The sequence below is a fragment of the Corylus avellana genome, chromosome ca3 (genome assembly GCF_901000735.1).
Source record: "Corylus avellana chromosome ca3, CavTom2PMs-1.0".
NCBI classification, from domain to species: Eukaryota; Viridiplantae; Streptophyta; class Magnoliopsida; order Fagales; family Betulaceae; genus Corylus; species Corylus avellana.
In genome coordinates, this window is record NC_081543.1 from 13,838,595 (window position 1) to 13,848,187 (window position 9,593).

Genomic DNA, 9,593 nt, shown 5'->3' on the forward strand with positions numbered 1-9,593 from the left:
ATATGATGTTAAAAGTATAAAATTTGTTCATTTTATATTTCCAAGTTAAAGAAAAGTCATATAGAAGTAGATTGTCCATACCGTGGTTGTGCAACAACATTTGTTTCCATGCAATTTAGACAAGCAAATGTTTCATTAACTTCTATACATGTAGTTTTGCTACATTTGTTGCCGGCCATGTAACAAAAGCGTTGTTGCAAGTTGTTGACAATGATTTTTGCTTTGACCCAAAAGATGGAGTGCTGCATTCATTGTTTGTTGGAGTTTACAATTTTGATGCAATTTTTTTTTGCAATAAGATAAATATAGAAAGTTAATTATATATGAGTTTGCAAGAAATGATGTGTAAGATTTTTATTCAACTCATCATGGACCAATAGCTTAGACTTTTCTTTTGTTTACGGATGCTGCTTTTAAATTTCAGCATTCCAATTCATTTCGCTTAAAATTTAAGCATTATTGGAGAATCTACTCATTATCTTCCTTTCTGAATAAATGACCCATGCTTTGTTTCCTTTTTTTCTTTTAAATTTTTATTCCTTCTTTTCATTGTTCTTATTTTGTTCTCTCTCAAATCCCGATATATATATATATATAAAAAAATAATAATAAAAAAAAAAGGTTGGAAACAAACAATGTGAGACATTAGGAAAAGGAGAAAAGAAATAAAAGCAAAGGAGAAAATAAACAAAAGCAAGTGACTGAGTCATTTGTTTAGGTGAGTAAGTTTGAAAAACGGGGAAAGAAGAAGAAATAAGGATATGAGTAAATTTAGTATATAATATAGGTGTGTTGTACGTTGAATGTGAGGTGAATTTTGTAAAAAAATAAAAATAAAAAAACGGATAAGTCATGTGAAAGTGGATATGTCGGAAATAGGGATCTGCTCACTAACTCTATATATACAATTATTAATAATTGCTCAGTATCTATCTAAATAACATGCATAGACCACTATGTTGCTGCATATGTATATGTAATCATTATACATCTTATTACAGAAAAGTTCGAAGATACTCATATTATAAGTTCTCTCTCTTAAGTTTGGCAAGATAGATAGTCTTATTGTGTTGTAAATATAAGAGCTTAAAAAGTATTTTAAGACATGATATGTATACTAGTTCTTTCAAAATCATGTTGTACCATTGGGGACAATTGACGAATATAACATATGAAGCAGATACAAATTACTACACCTATGTTTTCCTTGCAAAATCTGAATAAAATTTGCCAGTAACCAAATAAAAAATATAATATATGAAGCTGCCATGAATACAGAATAAATTAAAAAAAATGTTTGACAAAAAAATATTTGGCACTTGTTTTTCAAATTTACTATTCATTGAGCCAACAAAAAAATTGTAGCAGCATTCTCAAAATTTACAATTTTAAAAAATAAATTACTTTTAGAAAAATATCCAGCAATACAAAATCACCAACATGAGAAAGCAAAACCCAGCAGTACCCAATCACTAAACATGAGAAACTAATATGCAGCAACAGCTCTTTAATTTGTTTCTCAGCTTCTCTCTATCTCAAGATCTCACTCTCCGCTCGTCTCTCTCGATCTTACCTCTCTACTCTGGACAATCAAAGAAACAGCCAAGAAAAAAAATTAAACAAAACCCATCAAATTTATCAAATTTCACACAGGAAAAATCAAAAATTTAACTATAAAAGTCATACTCTGATCTCTTTGATATACCTCTATTTCAAACAAAACCCAACGAAAGAATTGTCAAAAACCCACCAAACTCAAGAAACTCAGAGAGCACAACAGAAATTAAACCCTCAACCACAAATGAAAGAAATTGAGATAATATAGAAACAATTCAAAGTTCCTCCTCAACCACAACTGCATAATCTGCAAGGTTCCGTCTAGTCCGACAACTCTTAATAGACTTTCAGAAGCTTAGTTGTAGCAGCATCAAGCTCACTAACTAGCTTTGGAGAAAACAATGTCACTGGTTTAGGAAGCAAAAGCGTGGGCTTCTTGATCTTCATTCTTTCATGATTTCTACCCATTGACGAGATTGAAACAGAACTCTCGCTGTCAGGAACTGCATCCTTGGATGAATAAGATGCTTCAAGGTTTATTTCCATGGATTCCCAATTTATTCTAAAAAAAAAAAAAAGCCGAAGCTAAGAAATTGCCATCAAACACATAAGCCTGGATCTTCCCCTTGGGGTTCTGAAACTCATAGAATGCATCATCAACATTTTCTCTATTAATTGGGTATTGAATAAAGCAAAGCAATTGTACAAAGACATTGTCCCATAGATTCATTTGTTATTAACTCATTAGCAACAATATGTTTGTTCTCACAATATCAAACCTAACGAAGTCATTGAAAATTAGCACTTACGAAACTCACTTCTGATTCATATCACACATACTCCATAAAAAAAATTAATTTTTTTTTTTTTTTTTTTTTTTTTTAAAAAAAAAACCCATACTCATCGTTGACCCACACACACACACGAAACACCCACAAAAAAGAAATTCCCACAAAACTCAACCCAAAAATCACCTAAGCAAAATACTACAAATTAGCATGATTTATGTCCTTAATAATCACCGGGTATAACGTAATTATAATATAAAATAAAAATTGAGAAACAACTCACCGTTTTCATAACATTCTTCTTAGATCTCCGTAAAGCATTTCTCTGTTGAAGCACCATGACTTTGGAGGCAGAGAAATCATCAGTCTTTGCCAGCTTTGAGCTCCTCCAGTCATCTTCAAAGGTGCCAGCAGATCTCTCCTGCTTGAGGAACACAACTTTGTACCATTTCTGCTTTGTCTTAGGATCTAAAGCAAGAGAAGAAAAATCTGTCTCTGAACCCATTAACCCATCCAAACTCACCGCCCCAAAATCCATCTAGAAAAGCCCACAAAAAACTCACAAAATTACAAAGCTGAGGAAATGGAACATTGGATCGTTGGAAAAAAAGATAGAGACTTGAGGGGTTGGGTGGAGGTGGAGTGGCATTGCAATTTTCTCAAAAAAAAAAAAAAAAAAAAAACTACTCTTGTACTCTTGACAAGAAATTAAAAAAATAAAAATAAAAAATAAAAAATTGCTCCACCTTTTCTCCTCCATTACTTCTCTGAGTCGTAGATTTTCTTTTTTTACTCCTTTCTCCTCCATTCCTTCTCTAAATACAAAATCGGTTAGGTTGATTTTGTTTTTTTACTTTTGTACACTTCTGCAACTGAAAAAAAAAAAAAAAAAAAAAAAAAATTGCTTTTCTTTCTTGCCCATTCCTTCTGAATCGCCCATTAATCTTGTCCATTTCTGAAGCTTCCTTCATAAAAGACCAAAAAATCTCTAAAAAAGTTTGACCTACTCAGAGGGCAAAATGGTAATTTAAATATAAAAGACAAAAATATCTAGACAACTTTTTAAATTCATTAGATTCAGGAATGACAAATTAGTAGTTTCGCAATCTAAAGAAATGTTAAAAGACAAAAATAACCTTATCTAACTAAATCATTATGAACAAAGAGTAAAGGTAAAATAGTAAATTTAAGTAAAAGACAAAAATATCGAGAGAACCTTTTAAATTCATTATATTCAGGAAGGGTAAATTAGTAATTTTACAATCTAAAGAAATGTCAAAAGACAAAAATAACCTCATCTAAATAAATCATGATGAACAAAGAGTAAGGATAAAATAGTAAATTTAAAGTACAAAAGAAAAGTTTACTATTTGGCATGCATTCCCACTTTTTATATATCTTTAAGTAAATATATTGGCCTATTTTGTTAAAGATCAGGTAGTTCAATTTATTCAAGGTTTTATTAGGGGTGGCAATAGGGGTAGACCTACATCTTAGTTTGGGGGGGGCAAATGTCCCCCCCTAAATTTTAAAAATATCTTCAAAATTATAGATTTTTATGAAATAAACCCTTTAACATTTTGTTTTTGTCCCCTAAAAGAAATTTGTTTTAGTTTTGAATGACTTTAACCATATGGAATTACTCTTTCTGTTGAAAATTCTCTATGTTAGGATTTAATCCTAGATGGATCAACTGGATTTATCAATGCATATCCTCATCATCTCTCTAATCTGTTGTTAAATGAAACTCCATATGGCAAATTCAAGCCTGGTAGAAGGCTAAGACAAGGAGATTTTCTATCTCCATTTCTCTTCATCATTGGGTTAGAATATCTTGAGGCTACTCTTCAGGGAGGAGTCTCTTCATGACCTCTATGCATGGCATAAAAAATAGCTGAAAGTGGCCATTCAATCTCACATCTGTTATTTACAGATGATATTATGATATTGAGTAGAGCCAATCCCAAAGAAGCCACCTCAATCTTTTCCTTGTTGAACAAATATTCAACCCAATCTGGCTAGAGGGTTAATTTTCATATGTCAGCAGTCATAAGTTGTAAGAATTTCTCTTATATATATATATATATATATATATATATAAAGAGAATACAAGCGGTTTTATAATCCACTACAAAAAAAGAGGGGTCGTTTTACTGTGGCAACGTTCCCAATTAAAAAATTGGGGACGTGCACTGTTAATGGAGTCTTTTTAACAAAATGACCCCAATACAAATCGTTTTAATAGTAAAATGATCACTCTAAGAAAGATGGGTCGTTTTACTATGGCAACGTCCCCAATTAAAAAATTGGGGACGTTGCAACAGTGCACGTTCCCAATCAGTGGGTATTCTTTTAGTCCTTTTTAATTTTATCATTTTTTGTTTGTTTAAAATGCCTCCCTTTTTTAAGAATATATATATTTTTAATTAAAAAAAAAAAAGTAAAAATTTTGGTGATCCACGACCAATCTATGTTTAGCCGAGCCAAGCGGAGTTTATACAAATATGTCTCGTTTAATAATTTAACCTAATTTTGTATTCAAATTCGGTTTATTTATAAAATGAACCGAGAAAGAATTAATCTATTCTATTGGAGTCCAAACTGATTTGCAATCGACTTTGTAAGTCTAAAGTTCCAGGTTAAACTGTTAAACACTTTTTTTTTTTTTTTTTTGAAAAAAAAAAATAGTAATGGCACAGACTCAATAAGTTAGTAGAGTATTTTAATGGAAGGACAAAATATGAGATAACTGACGAAGCCTATTAAATGTAAGGCAGCAGACAACAAGAGGTTCATAGAGTAGAGGTTCATAGAGTAGACTTTAATGGGCATTGGGACCCAATTTAAGAGATAATTCATCATCCCTCTTCTCTCTACACACTACAGTTGACTTGTTATGCTAAGAAATATCAATCTCCTGTCCCCATGGCTCCCCCTGCAAGCTCTGCATTCAACAATCAATCTTAAATGGGGAAAAGAATCCTTGTGTAATTATTGGGTATTCTAGGATCAGGGGCACATGCATGTGAGACTCCCCAATAAGAGAATACATCCTGTATAATGAGATTGTTCGGACTTCACTTATTTAGACAGTCTCGTGCATCAAACTGCTTATTACACATAATTGTAAGAGATCTAAATCCCTTGCAAACCTTATATATAGGGCTTACTATAATATTAGTCGGTATCATTACTACTGAAATAGTTGGATGCATGTCACATTATTTATACCGTTAAATGAAAGGGTCCCTTATGTTCAATTTCTAGGGGCGGCCAAAAAAATAGAACCTACTGACACATTTACATCCTTGGCAGTTAAAAATTTATTGAGCTGTGGGGTATGGCCCATATGGGCCTCGACATATCACAATTGCCAGGCCCAGTTTTTATACTATAACGGGCTAATCAAATTCACCAAATGGGCCTAACGGGCCATTACAGCAGCAAGTTTTTCTACCAGCGTAGGATGGAGGACTTTTGACGTTTTCTTTTATCTCCATTTTTTGTCACTTAATTATTATTATTATTATTTTTCTTTGGGTATATGTCAAACCAAGCTAGTTGAGCTTGACAAAAATAAAATATTCTAGCAACGAAAAAGAGAGAAAATAGCGTCACCCACGGAAAAAGGGAAATTGAATGACATTGAATTTGGTCAATATGTGTCAACCTATTTGGCTGAGATCCTTTTTTTTATTCTATTTTATTCATAAAAATTAATAACTAATTCATTTGGAGAGTTATTGGGATAGACACACTAATCAAGGGTTAGTAGCAATAATCCAGAAAGCCAGGGATCTTTGGCAAAGATTGAGGGTGGATTTCATATAGTGCTAACTTAGTCATCAATTTTGTCCACCTACACACCTTGTTATAAGTCCCATTACAATTTAGGGATTGGCCTAAACCTAAATTTAATTAGTTACTAGAAGTTTCTTTGCGGGTTCTTCATCATCTGTGATGGTGAAGGCACAAGGAGAAAGGTAAAAGAAAACTTTTATACGATAACAATATCATATAATAGGAATGTTGGGTCAGTGAAAATCAGCTATTGAATCAATAAGGGCTTGTAAAAATAATAAGAATAATAATAATCAAAAGCTTATTTTTACTGTCATGGCATTCTGCTCGTATGGATGTTGTATCGTAGTATACTAAATAGTATTTTCTAAAAGAAAAAGAAAGAGAACAATGGGATGAAAGATAAAGATTATATATATATGTGTGTGCACGCGCACGTGTGTGTGTGGATTAATTACTAAAAATAAATTAAAAAAAAAGGAAGAAATTGGTTAAAATGGTGGTTGTAATTCTCACCATATGGTCCATATATGAAATTAATGAAGAACTCATTATTCTAATATTGTTGAGGAATAACAAATAATATTAATCTCATCATGAAAATGAAGTTACTTTGTTGTGGTTGACAAGCTTGCAAAATCATCATTCATGTCCCAATAGAGAGAAGTCCCTAGTATATATATATATATATATGCAATTAAAACGTTAATTAATTTGTAGGAAAAAGAGGACCACAAAATCTTTGTATCCAAATTGAATGGACTAGTGTCTCTGTATTCCTATTCTGGATGATGATTACAGAAGCATTAGGGCTTTAAAGAAAGGTTTTCTGGCTTGTTTTGACAGAGTTTTTAACTTTCAAGCTACTACTTTCTCCCTACCTTTTCTTTTTCTTTTTTCTTTTTGACACACAAATTCAACTTGTTACGTCTTCTTTACAACCCATAAAACAAACTTTCATGTTTCCACGATTATCGTGTGTAACATTAGATGTAGACATGCCAACCAACAAAATTCCTTCAAAACAAATGTCATTTTCACGAAAGAAAAAAAATTCCTATCCAGGCACAACTTTAAACAACATATATATATATATATATATATAGGAGAGTTAATGTCCATATTCATATATACATGGGTTTTATTTATTTATTTATTAATGATTATGCAGTTTAATTAATTAACAATGGTTTTCATTAGCAGGTTTTTCTAATGACACGTGTGCTAATGGAAAACCAATAGAAGTTAAACCCTAATTTCCTAGATGGGAGGACCTAACTGATAAGATATTGTCAAATCATGAACATGTAGGTGATGGCGTTGCCTTCACCTAGTTAGTGGCTAGAAAAGTCTCTGTTTACTTAGTGGAGCAAAGTCATTGTTAATTAAACAGAAAAAAAAAAAAAAAAAAAGCATTAGCACGCCATGTTTCCTTTTGTGGCTCAAACTGTATCCAAATTTTGATCCGCACATATATATAGAATCCAAAATGCTCTAGTCATTGGACAGATGCAAGGAGGCTGTATTTTCATCCTTGCACGAATGGCTCAAAGTTGGATAGAAAAGTCTTAATTAGGATTTTCCCACTAAAACTATATTTCTATCAACTGTTTGAGTAGTGATGATTATATCATTGGAATTAATGTGCTTCAATCTTCGTCGTTGTAGAGGTTTCATATCACCTACAGTTTTGCAGTTGAAATTTTTTGGCACTTCACTAATTTGGAGGCCAAAAGAGCAAGCGATGCTTGGGTTAAAAATAATAATGATCGAGAATTTACTTAATTACCTGGTGCGCATAGAAACAAATATATAGCAACATATTTGATGAAGCAAAATAACATATATTTACACACTTTCAATCAGACTTTTGTAATCAAATCTTAAATAAAGAATCTTTGATATCAACTTAATATATATATATATATAAACAATATTATATATTTCTCATGTATTCTAATCGTAGCTAGCAGAGAAGTTTCTCATCATTGTTAATATAAGTAGTAAACATAAATAGTATGCTAACCCTGTTTCCTTTCGAGGGTCAAGCTGGTCCCAGAACTAGATTTGCCGATCAAACATTTGCATGCGCAAGTTTTAGTGCTCTTGAAACCATTATATATATGTGTGTGTATTAATCCCCGCAACTTGAGCTTCAGTACATACGAAAGAACATGGTATACCATATGTTCTTGTGGTTCCAAATTAACGAATAGATTAGACCTTCCAATATTCCTAGTGGCTGACAACATCATATTTAACTAACCCTGGTCATTATCTCAATGATTAATTCCTTAATTATCATTTTAGTTACTGCTAATTAATATGACGTAATATATTGATCATCATCTTGTAATTATTATTCAACCTGATAACTTTTTAGTGGCTTGTGGACGTTTGCAAACACAAATATCAATGATTGATGATGATAAGCGAATTCGAAGATTATGGTACAAAACAGTAGAAAGTTAAATGACTTTTGCTTGCTTATGGTGAAATATTATAGCAGAAAGGCTAATTAAAGAGATGGAAGTATAAGAAAATTTGCTTCTTTAGTTGGGGCACCAAGAGGGAGGCTCAACCAATGATTGTGCAGAAGTGTGCTTATATTATAATAAACATGGAATAAAAAAAAATATGCCTTTGTCTGCCTCAATATATTGATAATACGTCATCAAGTTTGTTCAACCAAATGGATATTCAAAATGAATTTGGTAACGATGGTGATGTTTTCAGCAAATGAGTGGGATCTGACTCGTATACACAAGAGTTGATATAAATAATTAATAGCTAGCAAGAGCAGCAACGTGGAAACATGGATGCAGATGATCATAGCTAGCTAGACCATCCATTTTGATACCAAAAATCAACATCACTTTTCAGCGTGGAAAATAAGCATATATATAGATATGTAGTGTATGCATGCGTAAGAAAATCCAACATGATCTTCATATATGGAGTGTTGCTGTTGATAAGTCAGTGCAAGGAAAGAATAAGAGCAATTGCGTTTCACCATCAGTTTAGTGACTTTTGTTGAACATATAATATATATAGTAAAATGAATTTCCTTCCAAGTTTCATCAAAGAGCTGGCAGCTGCCTTGCTTAATTAATTTGCTTTTTTGTAATTGAAAGAGCTAAAAATGGTTGGAATTAATGACAGAAATATATGTAAAAAAAGCATGCCTTATTAATTATTATTTATTTATTTTTATCTACTTAATTTATTTGTTTAAAACTGAATGGTGCATGCATGCCCCACGCATCATGTGAATGGCTTTTGTGGACTTTTCTTTTTTATATTTTTGCCTCTTTTTTTTCTTTCTCTTCTAGAAGAGTAAAAGAGGAAGATGTTAGGTCATGCTTAACCTTTTTTTTTCCCTAATAACTCTGTGCATAGAAGGTATACCTGAAGTATTATTAATTAAGACATTGTGAAGTTACATGG